The sequence below is a fragment of the Gouania willdenowi genome, chromosome 16 (genome assembly GCF_900634775.1).
Source record: "Gouania willdenowi chromosome 16, fGouWil2.1, whole genome shotgun sequence".
Classification (NCBI taxonomy): Eukaryota; Metazoa; Chordata; class Actinopteri; order Blenniiformes; family Gobiesocidae; genus Gouania; species Gouania willdenowi.
Window position 1 is genome coordinate 37,887,780 of NC_041059.1, and position 14,350 is coordinate 37,902,129.

The following is a 14,350-nucleotide window of genomic DNA, read 5'->3' on the forward strand; positions in this document are numbered from 1 at the left end:
GTCTGAGGGCTGCATTGTTTTTGCATGGCATTATTTCAATAAACAAATATGGAATAAGACACATGAGATGGAAAAATATGACATGTGATCCATTTCTGCTCAATCATGGGACACTGGAGTCGCTCCAATTCAAAGTGTTTGAGTGACTCTGGTGTGTCCTCAGAGCTGTAGGACAAAAGGAGGAAGTCTTTCTAAACCTCATTTATATTGGAAATAAGAAAAAGATACTTTGTTAATTTGTTTGCATTTCATTGATGAAGCGTTTATATTAATAGCGTTCAAAATAGTTAAAAAAAATATCCCTTTGTCATTCTCCATCTTTACAAAGCTACAAAAAGGCTGATCTTCAACTATTGCACTTCAATTAGTCATCATGTCATCTTAACGGGATCCTCCACTGTTTTTACAAATGTGGCCTAAAATCTTTGAAATGTCCTTATTAGATTAGATTATATTAGATTAGATCAAGTTAGATAGATTTAATTAATCCCATGGGAAGACTCCGTCAGGGAAATTAAAATTCCAGTAGCATTACAGAAAAAAAAAAAATAGCAGCACACAGGGTTGAAATCTATACTATAATTCAAGAAAGGTCTGTGTGTGTGTGTGTGTGTGTGTGTGTGTGTGTGTGTGCATGCATGCGTGTGTGCGTGCACGCGAGCGTGCGTGTGTGTGTGGAGCAAATATCTCCCCGACGTGGTGCCTGTTCCACCTGAAACTTGTCAACGGCTTCCAAATACCCCGAGTGTGTGCGTCTGTTATTTTGGAGTGATTTGGTGATTTCAAAATGTTTATTTTATTTTTATTTCACTTCTGGACGGTACGGCAAGTGAAGCTTATTCAGATTTTGACCTCAGAGTGTGACTGGGCGCTATCGCACCATCTATATCTATTTCACTGCACAGCTCACATCCGATGCATGTCAGAGCTCCCGTGGACTTGTCTTTTCTCTTTTGAGAAAAAACAGTTTTTTACTGTTCTTTATTTGGTGATAATGTTTCAAAATGTGTGTTTTTATGTTAGTTTGACCGTTTGCTATTTAGACCAGACAGACCTCACCCAGAAGTTATTGATGGTAATGGCTGCTGTGTTGTGTTCTTCGCAGCGTGTGTGTGTGTGAGAACCAACGGAGGAGATTAGAGTCCCAGGTAGAGAGTCTCACACACACACGTCAATCAGGTGGGCTTCACTATCGATCACTGTCTACGTGACATGCCTTCAGGTATGTGAGTGTGTGAGTGTGTAATGGACCACCATTTAGTCCGGTTACAGTCTGTGTCACGACACCCATTCATAGGGTGGTAGTGACTGTAGTGTTACGCTCTGAGTCAGATCTAAGTGTTTACATGTTACATAGTGAAGGTCACCTGATTACTGCAGCTTCACTCACAACACACCAACCACTACATCTAAATACTGACAATAGATACGTTTAGTAATAGTTAGGCAGGTACACGTGGATAGACTGGTGGCATGAATTTAGAATGAATTCCCCCCCCAAACACACACACACACACACACACACACACACACACACACACACACACACACACACACACACACACACACACACACCAAACAACAACAAAAATATGAAAATGACTCAAAATACACAAAACTAAATATTTCTCCAAAAATGACAAAAAATACAACAGAAATACAAAAAACTACACTAAAAAAGATACAAAATGACTCCAGAATCACACTACAAATGCAACAAAAAACAATATTTATACAAAAAATGCACAAATGACGTAAAACAAAAAAGTAAACAATATTTATACAGGAAGTACACAAAACAACAACAGAAATGCACAAACATATACAAAAGGCTCCAAAAACAGACAAAATGACTCCAAAAAACATATATTACAGAAATATACACCAAATGACAACAAAAACATGAAAATGACTCAATATACACAAAACTAAATATTTATACAAAACATACACTAAAATGACAACAGAAATACACCAAAAAAGACACAAAAATACTCGAAATGACTCCAGAATCACACTAGAATGACAACAAAAAACAATAATTATACAAAAAATGCACAAAAACACAAATACACATAATGACTTACATAAAACATACATTACAGAAAAATACACCAAACGAAAATGATATATTAAAAAACCAACACATTTATCATGCGCATTTCTCATAAAAATAAACCAGGGAAATTGCACATGCTATTTTATTTTGCACCAGCAAATATACTCCTTTATAACACTACAGAGTATGTTGTTTTTATGCCCATAATTGACAACTCTACTTAAGCGCCCACTATATGAATTCATACTTCCGACAGGCACTGTACTAGTAATATATAAATACAGAATACGGTATGCATACGGTTACGTCCAAAGGCAGCTCTCTACACTGCCTTTGGACTGAAATGGTTTCCATCTTGGGGACCTGACTGCACATGCGCAAACACGTAAAACCACGCAATGGGAACAGAGGTAAAGCAGCAACGCGCCTTTGGGAGGGGGCGTGGCCTCCTCCTGCTTTACAGCGGAGTGAGACTGTGCAGCTGTTCCAGGAAATAGCGCTGTTTAGTAATTTGGGCTATGAAACGCACAAAATGCAGACACTTTCAAACTTATAGGTACTGTAGGCTATTGGAAATGGAAATAATCATAATTTATAATTATATTATAATTAAAATAAATAATCAAAATATCAATTCACTCTTGGGTAGGCACTGCCTACCTTGCCTACCCTGACGGCACGTCACTGCTACAGAGCTAATGCTAACAAGCTAACGAGCTAACGCCGTCGCTGCTGCAGTGAACGCTGCCAGAAGGACCTTGCGATTGATTACCTTTTAAAACATTTTTAGATCAATTAGTGGGACGAGCAGTCTCTAGACACCTCACACAACATGCACCGAGTCGTCAACATGCTTTCAGAAAGAAAGTGTTTGTAGAGGACAGACGCCGTCTGAGATGGTATGTAACTACCTAATTTTGCTCACTGTTTATATTGCTGTGTGTTTGTGTTATAGTGTTAGTTTACTCCTCTAAAAAACTAACATTTTGTGTGTGTGTCTCTCTCTCTCACTCACGTGTGCGATCTGACGATATTAGATTGTAAGGATTAAAACATGAGATCGTGGAACCGTCTGTAGTTCACATTTTAACCTTGCGGTGCCGTGTCTGTCACATGTCTGTGGTCCATACACATCACATCCAAAGGTTTTTTCTCAGCCAAATCACACCATCTGCCAGTCAGCATGTCACCGTTACAGACACCGAAGAATTATTAAGCCCTGAAACAGCGCAGAAGTACGCAGAAGTAGTGTTATGAACACTGCTAGTAGCTGTAGGTTATATCAGCATAAATACATAGTAAATGAAACAAATGCCTTGTTTAATCTAATCTTCATTTGAACTGTTCTTAATTGATTATTTTTGTATGTAATAGTGTATTTCTATGGACCTTGAGTTTGCTGCTAAGACATTCATTCAATCAAAAATCAATCTATTCAGGAGCCACTAAATTAGTGTTTTTAAAGCTTGGGATGAGGACCCCTTGTGGGTTCACCTGGAGTTTAAATGAGGTCACTTCAAATTTCAGAAATATTTAAATAGATTTTTGAAACTTTGAAATTATTATTTTATCTTTTTTATTTCTTTATTTTTAAACAAAAAAAAAACAACTATTTTTCTGTACTTTCACTTTGTGAAATATAAATCTAGTTGAACTAATTCAGTTGAAAAAATGATCTGAGCTCAAACGTGATCAAAAACTAATTCTCGGAAAAAATGTCTTTGGGGCCGCCAGAAATTCTTAATATCAAATTTGGGTGAAGATCCAAAAAGGTTGGGAACCACTGCACTAAAGATAGTTTCTTTCCAACTAATTTACAAAACTAGATTCTTTAAAATAGGTGTTATCACCCATTAATTCCATCATTATAATCTATAGTTGTTTTCAAAATCTGAATGTTAAATCTAAATGTTAAATCAAAATGTCTTGGGTGAAACTAAATATTTAGCTAATTTGCAAATTCACCTGAATTACCTAAATAAACATTTAACATTTAGACTTATATTTAAAATTTTGATTTAACATTTAAGATTTACATTTAACATTTAGAATCAGATTTGAAATGTATAATTAAACATAACATTTAGATTTAGATTGAACACTGACTATAATTTTATGAGAAAAAAGATTTCACAAATATTGCTTTAAAAAGTAACATAAAAAATTCACTTCCATTTTTCAAAAATGCGTTTGTTGCTAAATGTTGGTGTTTATTTTTAGCACGCTCAACTTTACAATACATCTGTGCTTCACTTTTTGTCTGATTTTACTGAGACTGAGAAACACTGGGAACACGTCATGTTTTCCTGTTTAGGAAAATGAAGCAGCAGCTGCAGAGACACTAAAAGGATTGATTTACATCCACGTTCACAGGTTTGGAAAATACACAAAAACACAAGCAAATCCATTCAAATCAAAGAGAACAAACAAATGACATCCAACTCAGCTCTGATCATCCAACACTCAACTCTGATCATCCAACACTCAACTCTGATCATCCAACACTCAGCTCTGATCATCCAACTCAGCTCTGATCATCCAACACTCAACTCTGATCATCCATCACAGCTCTGATCATCCAACACAACTCTGATCATCCAACACAGCTCCGATCATCCAACAGAGCTCTGATCATCCAACACAGCTAAACATTAAATGTTAAAAAGGTGGGGCAACACAGTTTTAAATCTTTACTTTTTATTAATTTCTTTTTTTTGCTTTTTTTAATTTAGTGTAATTATAATCAGTGTTTTTTGTCCTAAAAAGAGTCTGATTGTAATCATCAACTGCTTGTCTGAAGGCATTAAATCTCAAGACATTTGATGTGTGTGTGTGTGTGTGTGTGTGTGTGTGTGTGTGTGTGTGTGTGCGTGCGTGCGTGCGTGTGCGTGTGTGTGTGTGTGTGTGTGTGTGTGTGTGTGAGAGAGAAAACCTGATCTGTCGTTAATTAGTAAACATCGTCAGCAGCTCAAAGGTCAGAGGTCAGAGGTTGTAGCTCTGTTTCCCACGTCCCTTCCAGGTTTTATAGCCTGGCAAACAGCCAATCAGCTTCAGGCATTCAGAGAGCTGCTGCCTGGTTACCACAGCAACGCCTAGGAGGAAATGAGCTTTTCTTCACAGATACTAGTGTTTTTTTAATTAAATAATTCATCAATAATAATAATAGTAATAAAGAAACGGCAAAATATTTTAAAATTAAAACAATTAATCAAAACAATGCAATACACTACTGATTACAGTCAGTCATAAACAACAGTGACCCCCAGTGGTGAAATAATATATTAAAGACTTGTATTTTTTTTAACTATTCAAATTTTAAATAATATTAACAATAACAGTAACAATAATAACATTATTTTAAAAAAGGTACATAAAAAATGGGATTAACAACAACAAAATAGTGAGCAAAAAAAGAAATAACACTAACTAATAGTAGAGATGAATATGTTTGTGGAACTAATTCACACACACACACACACACACACACACACACACACACACACACACACACACACACACACACACACACACACACAATAAGTCTGACTTGTTGCTGGTGTAATACCATGTCTGATCTTGTTTTCTGTCTGCTCTGACCTCTTTGGTGTATTAAGATATTTTATCTCTTAAAGAAAACACAAAAGATCCCCCGCCCCCAACACACACAAACACAGACACACACACACACAGAGAAGTCATTCTTGGATCACTAACGCACTCGACGTGTTCGGATTTGTCCTTCTTCAAGTTTCCCATCTCACCAAACCAGAATAAAGTCACGTAACAAAAAAAAACAAAGCATGGGAGTATATTAGCTACAGTTTATATATACATCTAAAACAAAAGGAGGATGGTGTGTGTGTGTGTGTGTGTGTGTGTGTGTGTGTGTGTGTGTGTGTGTGTGTGTGTAATAATAGTCAGGTGCATGAAATGCAGTAATAAATAAAAAATGGAGAATTATTAATTAATCATTATTATAATATATCACTATTAGTATTTCACCCCAGCAACACCCCCCACCCCGTGCCCCAAGGCCTCACCCCCGAACACCGTCGCTCCAAACAAACCCCCACGAGAGACCACCAAAAACAAACCCAGCAGGCGCCCCCCACCACCAGCCAACAGCCCCGGGATCTGAGCGAGGTCCGTCGAGGGACACTGACCCCACCCAATTTATATATACATAGAGTCAGAGACAGGCGCTGACCTGCCTACTTTGCATAATTTCTAAAAATGTAGCTTTTACAACATGCATGGATGTTGTTTACTTCTGTTTTTCTGTGCGCTGTCTTTGGCTACTTTCTAGGGCTGGGTATCGATTCTATTTTCCCAAATTGATTTGATTCGATTCACAAGGGCCCAATTCGATTCGATTCATGATTCACTTTTGATTGATTTTTGATTCAGTTAAGGATATCACGGCTCTTGGTGGATTAGTAAAAACAATGAATATTTACATTAATTATAGAACATCATGAAGTTACATTAATCATGTATGCTTTATTTAACATGACCTGAGCTGAGTTGGCGACTTTTCCTCAGACATCACCAGCGTGGCTGCTTTCAGTGGCTGCAGAGCTTTCACCACATCTTCAGCAACTGTTATGTCAGCCTCTGTCAGGGTGCAGAGATCTTTTTTCATTCCTGCATACTTCAGGTGACAGCAGAGCTGCTGAGATGGCTGGTTCCTGCTCCAGAAAACGTTCCAGCATGTCCAACGAGCTGTTCCAGTGAGTCACCACGTCAATCACCAGCTTACGTAGAGGCAGGCCCAGTAACCTCTGCTCCTTTTTAAGCTTGTGGCTGGCTGTAGTGCTACGATGAAAAAATGATGCAATGCGCCTAACTCTACCGAGCAGGCGTGCCACAGCTGGAATGTTGAGCGCTGCTTGTGAAGCTAAATTAAGTATGTGTGCGAAACAGCCAACGTGCAACAGGTCCATCATTTCCACAGAACGGACAATATTTGCAGCATTGTCCGTTACGATGGCTGGCTCTTTGTCTGTCAGCTCCCATTCTCCAATTGCTTCACACAACAGGTCAAGTAAATTACTCGCGGTGTAGCTGGTTTCACCCACTCTAGTCTGTGGGACTTGTCACATTAGATTCCACTCATTGTCTATGTAGTGAGCAGTAATGGTTGAAGTATGATTCCATTGCTCTGGATGTCCAACAGTCACAGGTAAGGGTGACTCTCTCTGCTGATTTAAGTGATGTTGCAATGCCATTTCTCACATCTGCGTACATAATTGGGATTGTTACTTCACTCAATTGTTTGCGTGTGAGTATGATGTAGCGTGGCTCCAGTGTCTTCATAAGGCAGTGGAAACCATCTTTTATTTATTTTTTTATTTATTTTTATTTATTCAGTTTATTTCCGACATGGTTACATTCACTTTTTTTTTTTTTTTTTACATTTTTTTCTTTTTTTTTTTTTTTGTACATGCAGAAAAAGGAGACGAGAGAAGCAGTTTGCTTATCTGGGTCCCGTCCCCTGTTTTACCATCGCAAATTTACATGGGTTTACATGTCTCTCTGGTCAAACATTCTTGAGTTGTTCTGAACAGTCCTTTTTTGTGTATTCTCATCTGTAGTCAGTGTTGTCTTTTTTTTTTTATTCCTCCTCCTCTCTATCATTGTTCGTGTTGGCCTTGTTCCCTGCCAGACATTGTTAGCATTCCTCCAGTGCAAGAATAGTTCCTCTTTCGAAGGTGTTTGGAAGTTTGTTTCCCTTTTCATCCATAGTGTCACCACTCGGGAATGTCTCTTTTGGACACACAAGTTTGCAGCTTGTTTTGTCTCTACATCAAGGTTAATCCAGCTGTTGTTAGTTCTATTGGCAGTGTTGTATTTTCCACTGTTAGATTTAACTTGTATAAACACATTATTATATCTTAGTTCATAAGCAAGGTAGTAATTTCATTGTACAGGAAAACGTGTGTCTAACTGCACATATGACAATAAACGCTTGGAATTTAAATTTAATGTAATCCTTCACCACCTAGCAATTGAAATGAATAAATGACAGACCTTTTTTACTCTTGGTTTCCACATTTAATTCAGTCTCCGTAAAATAATCAGTCTGAGTTTTGTTTCCAGTGTTTATATAGATCTGGGTCCATATCCATGATTACCATCAGTAATGTTGTTGTTTAGGTGGATCCTTCCTATTTTCCCAAGTCTTCCATCGTTTTGATGAGGATTGGTTTTCCATTCTCTTCTCCCAGTGGTGTGATGTAAATTCTGCAGTTCCTTGTCCACGTCTTTAAAATCTTTCCTCCTTTTTTTATTTGGCGTGCCTTCCATGCGATGCTTGCATTTTTTTTGTCAGGTTTTCATTAATAAAAACCTTTGTTTCCTCCAGCTTTCTTCCTTGCTTCAGTAGTTCTCCTTTGAATTTCATATTCGTGAAGGTTATTTTTACAGCTCTGTTATCATTTTTCTTTGGCAGGAGATGGCAGGAGTTGATGTTGTCAGGGTTCAGGACAATGTCCTTCGACTCCAGGTAGTCAATGACCTGTTGTTCAATCGATTTTGTTTCTTCGTCACTCGCGTAACTCCTGGGTTTTATCTTTAGGCCTGTGATGATGACATCTTTCTCTCTTTCCTTTTGTTCCAGCTGTTCAACCCTGGCTTTCAACAATTTTATCTCTTCAGCATTTCTTTCATTCTTTTCTTTCACTACCTTTGCTTCGCTTTGTAGGTTTACCAGTGAGTTTTCCAGCGTCTTTTCCAACGACTTTATCTCGGCAGATTGGTTTCGTAGACCCTCGCGTATCATCTCCTTGACCTCTTCCAAACCCGAATTGGGTTCTGAAGGGCCTCCCTGCGGTTTTTTCACCATTTTCCTTCAGTCTTGGGCCCAATTTTTCAGGCTGTTCAGCTGTAGCCAGCTGTAGCCAAGGTAGTGTTATCGGAGCAAATGAAAACACGTCTGCTCTCTCCAAAGACCAGAGATTTAATGGTTGTATGTTCTTGCAGACGTATGTAGCGACAGTCTTTGTTATTTTCTGGGCTCGCGGAGAGTTTACTGGTAACTTAACTTGAAATGCCTTCTCGAGCTGCATCTGCTTCGGGGCTGACTGCGTTTATGTGTGGTGTCTTGTTAAATGGTTTCGAAGATTCATTGTGTTTCCACAATACTTCACCTCCAAGCAGCAAATCTTGCATACCGTTTTGCTCTTATCCAGTTCATTTCCGTCTTTGTGTTTTTTAAATTCAAAATATTTCCATACATCTGCCTTCAAGTTTGTTGGCACTTTCAGTGCCAACACCATGACGTTTTGTTTGGTGAAGCTACGGATGCTACTCGTGCGAGATATCGCCATCACGCGAGAAGTCACATGACATTTTTCTTTTTTATGGCAAACAACAAAATGGTGCATTATTGCCACTTACAGGTATAGAGTGTGGACCATCACATAGAGTTTAGATTATTGGCCCGAATCCAAGCTCGAGCCGGGCTTGGGCCTCATTTTCCTGCTCAGCTGTCGGGCCATTCTCATCATTTGCTGCTGGAGCGCAGGGAACAACTATAATTTCCCATGGCCATGAAGGCATCATGTTTACGTGCAGCTTTCTCTGCCAATGGGTGTGTTGTTTACATTTGTTCTGAGTGTTGATTGGCTGGAAGGCTGGGGAATGGGCGGGCATAAGCGGGGAAAGAGTCAGTGAGTTAACACAGGGAAGTGTGAATGAAGTGTTAGACAGTTCTTTGTGTGATTGTTTATCTTTAGCATCAACTATTGTCTACAGGTTACTACAACCTCCATTAAAGCCTGTAAAACTGTGATAACAGCTCAAATCTTGTCCTCACAATACCTTTTGGGTAGAGCTGCGTTGCGTGCCCTCCCCACCCCCTCCCCCCTAGCAGTGCGAGGCGCCGCGCTACGAATGTACAGGCAGCAAGACATATTGAAAAGTTTGATTCAAGGGTTTTATGAATTACATACGGTCAGAGAAGTGAACTCTCCCTGTCACTGTCTTACACACACACACACACACACACACACACACACACACACACACACACACACACACACACACACACACACACACCTGTGCTGCTGCTGCTGGAATGCAAAGCGCTGATTGGCTCCTAGGAAATTCAGGGACGTTCTGATTGGCTCTGAAGGCGACACGAGCAGCGCATGACACTGAGCCGGAACAATGTGCTGCTTTCATGTCTCTGCTCCATATCATGCGCGGCTGCACAAAGTTTTGAAAAAGTTTTGTGATGAGGAAACGTATAGAAAAAACTGTAGTTTGCCGTTGTGCATTGAACCGAACAGGGCGTATTGAACGGTTTGATAAAATACCAAATATTGTTGCATCCTTAAAGGTGCAATCCGCAACTCTCAGACCCCACTCTCCCCCTCCTTCTCCGCTGATCTCTTGCCCTGCCTCCAAAATTTCCAAAGTCCCTCCCTCAGAGGAGCCAACAAGCTAACGTTAATCTGACAGCAACATCACAGTAATATAACATGCTCTGTTAAAACCATGTCACTGCAGCGCTTCTCTCTCTCTATGTGCACACATCTCAGCAGCAGCAACAACACAGTGTCACTTACAGCAGCCATGGAGGCTGCTGCGTGCACATGAACAACACATGCACCACAGAGTTCTAGTGTAACAATTACACATCAAACATAATGTAAATCAAGCAGCAGGAATTACTTTTCAAGCAGAAAAGTCACCAATTCCATCTTCTACTTTTCCAGACCACACACTGTAAAAATGATGGCGCTCTAGCTCCGAGAAAGGGGCGGGGTCTGTGAGCAACAGCTGTCAGACAGCCCATCAAACACATTCCTGGTGCTGATTGGTTCTTTTTGCTCGGTTGTGTTGCATTCTGGCAATCTGCCAAAGGCTGCGGGAGCAGCAGGGGGCGGGGCTCAACAATTTTTTTTCACACAAACTACTAGTTTGATGTAAAGCAGTCCTTATATAGTGACCGCTTTAGCAAATATGACAAAAAGTCACTTTTATAAGAGTTGCAGACTGCTCCTTTAATATGTATAGATGATATATATGTAAGGCGCCAACAATATCCAGGCAATTGATTTTGAGGCCAATTTTTTTTTTTAACTTGGGGAAATTATGTGAAAGATTTTCAAGAAAATTGAGTTCCTAAAAGAATTTGTGAGTTAAAATGACTGCAGTCATGTGATAAAAGCATGGGGAAATTGCAATCCTCCAAATATTGTTTAGTTTCGTTAAATTTGTGTATTTAGGAGAACTGAGATATCTACAATGGACATATTTGGTAACGTAGACAATCATTTATGTTTTTTCTGTCCTTTTAACTTTTTCCTGAGGGCCAAATTGGATGTTCTAAAGGGCCAGATTTGTTAAGTCACTAGTTAAAATGGACATCAGTTTGACCAAAACACCACCTTTGACCTGCTCATGAACTGTCAGAACGTTTGTGATTTATTCTTTCAGGCTTCAGTGATTCATGATGAGCTTTTACAACCAGCAGATAAACTGCAGTCAGCAACGCTCAACATCACCGTTTCAAATGTTACATTCAGTTTAAAATGATGCTATAAATAATACTGTGTATACGCGACGCCACTCTGTGTGTGTGTTATTAACAGATCGTGTACTGATATGCTACTCAAGTAGAAGTACTGTTACTTGATGGAAATTGTAATGAAGTACAAGTCATACAAAAAATACCCAAGTACAAATAAAAAGTAGCTCAATTAAATAGTACTCAAAGTAAAAGTTACTAGTTACTTTCACCCCCCCCATGTTTATTTTTGGTCATAAATCGTTGCCACGGTTCCCTTGCGTATAGTAAACATGTAACGTATAAATTTAAAAAGGAAGAGACCAAATCTAATACAATTGGAACATAATTTATTAACTTAATTTATTAAGAAAGTGGCTGGGCGTTAATCAGAAATGGCACAACTAAGAACATATGGACAAGAACCTCCATTCAAAGCTGTTTTGGCGCTGTGCATTTATGTTTAATCTAATTGGTGGCCAATGATGTGATGCATTTAATTGTTGTCTGGTCATTTCATTTTTTGTAGTTTCACAATGTCTGTTGATCATTTTAAAACAAAATATAGTAAACAACTCAGTCACAATTGGGTGTAGAAATGTAACATATTACTTTACCTCCTTTAACACACTAGTGCAGTGCCATATAAGTCTGTATTCATACATGAATGGGTAGACTGTATATACAGTCTGCCCATGCATGTATGAATATATACATATGTAGGTGTTTGTGTACATGTATTGTATGCATTAGGAATAGACCGATATGGATTTTTTTTAGGGCCGATGCCGATACCAATTTTTTTTCCATCAGCCTTAGTCAATGACCGATACGGACTGTCGATTATCTAGAGCCGATATTTGGAGCTGATACTACTTTTTCTCCCTCAGTTTACATCATAAACATTACACAATGATAACAAATGATACAAGTCTCAATTTAAAAAAAAAAAGGAGCACTTATTGAAATTAACAAATGTGAGGTAGAACGACAACAAGTAAAACATATTTAACAAATATTAAAAACAAGTCATGTGGAACAAGTCAAAATAAAAAATAAAATTTTGACTTTTAAGCATAAATAAAATAACACACTATTTTGCACAGTAACAAAAATACACTCTATAATCAGATAAAACTTTTGAGTCTTTTCCCCACACAGGGGAGATTCAAAGACATTATTAGTGATTTAGGAAAAGAGAAATGTAAACTTAAAACTTAAAATGTCACTTGTAATATTGAATGTATAACTGAGTTTAGACTCCTGCTAATCAGTGTAACCACAACAGAGGGCAGTCATTTCACACACCCCTCACTGAAAGCTTATACAGTAGTCCCTCGCTATAACGCGGTTCACCTTTCGCGGCCTCTGTTTCACCCTTTTTTTTTACAGTGCAATTTTGAATGCATTTTTTTTTACAGCGTATGAACGCGCATTGTGTTCTGCATCCTGATTGGATAATGTTGCGTTCGCCCACCAGCGACACATCCAACAGGATGCTTCAGCAGGCATTTTTCTGTACTCCGTTTAGGGGCTGCATACGGTGGCTGGGAAGTGTCAGGTGAATGCATTTACAGAAATGAACACAAATGCAAACAGGTCACAACACGAATGCAAAATGGCTACAATGGAAGTGTTTCCGACGGACCGGTATTACAGTCGGACACGTTTCTGGCGGATGTTTTTAACCCACCAGAACAGTTAAGAACAAGAAGAAGACATCGAAACGCGTATGAAAGTAAGTGAAAGTTGATTAGGATACTCTTATATTTTTCATATCAGGCTATCATATCATAATACCCGTCCGACTGTAATACCGGTCCGTCGGAAACACTTCCGTTGTGGCCGGTTTGCATTCGTGTTGTGACCTGTTTGCATTCGTGTTGTGACCTGTTTGCATTCGTGTTGTGACCTGTTTGCATTTGTGTTCATTTCTGTAAATGCATTCACCTGACACTTCCCAGCCACCGTAGCTGCAGGTTATAGTGGAGGAAACAGAGACGCTCTGCATTTTCTCCCGTCAACCTGTACCTCTTTTTTTTCATATATCCGACTGACCTCACTGATTACCCTCTCACTGGGAACAGAGGACATTTTCTCAAAGTTTTAGAAGCTTTCCTTCAGTCAGCGCAGCGCTCTCACGTATCGCTGTGAAATTCTGTACATAACCTTTTCCCCTTTTATAACACTCATAACTTAATTGTACATTTTGTTCCACATATAAATAGTGAAAGCCTATTTTTATTTTATTATTATTATTTTTTTATTTCATCTTATTGTTTTGCACATCACAAATGTAGCTATTTTTTTTCACATTTAATCTTTTTGTGTGTACATTGTTCTATGTCACACTTGCTTTGGCAATGTAAACTTGTTTCTCGTGGCAATAAAGCTGTTTTAGAGAGAGAGAGAGAGAGAGAGAGAGAGAGAGAGGAAGAACCGCTCCAGCATCACGTGTAAGGCATGAGCCAGCTTTCAGAGCCGTTTCGTTCGTGACCGACACATCACTAGTCCTTTGATTCCTCCGTGCGGCTGATATGAGTCCACACATACCGTGTACTGAGGCCAGGAAGTGTGCTCTCCAGCGATTGGCTCTGGCTTGCACGTGACTGTGGTGCCTCCGGTGGACAATGAAATAATTTCTCAACTGTATTCAAACATATCTGATGTCGCACACACTTTAACCAAGCTGCAGCCATGTTGAAAGTCTCGTGGCAGTCTGAGCCTTATCCGCAGAGATATTTGAGGAACACACAGACAGACAGAGATTCCTTGCT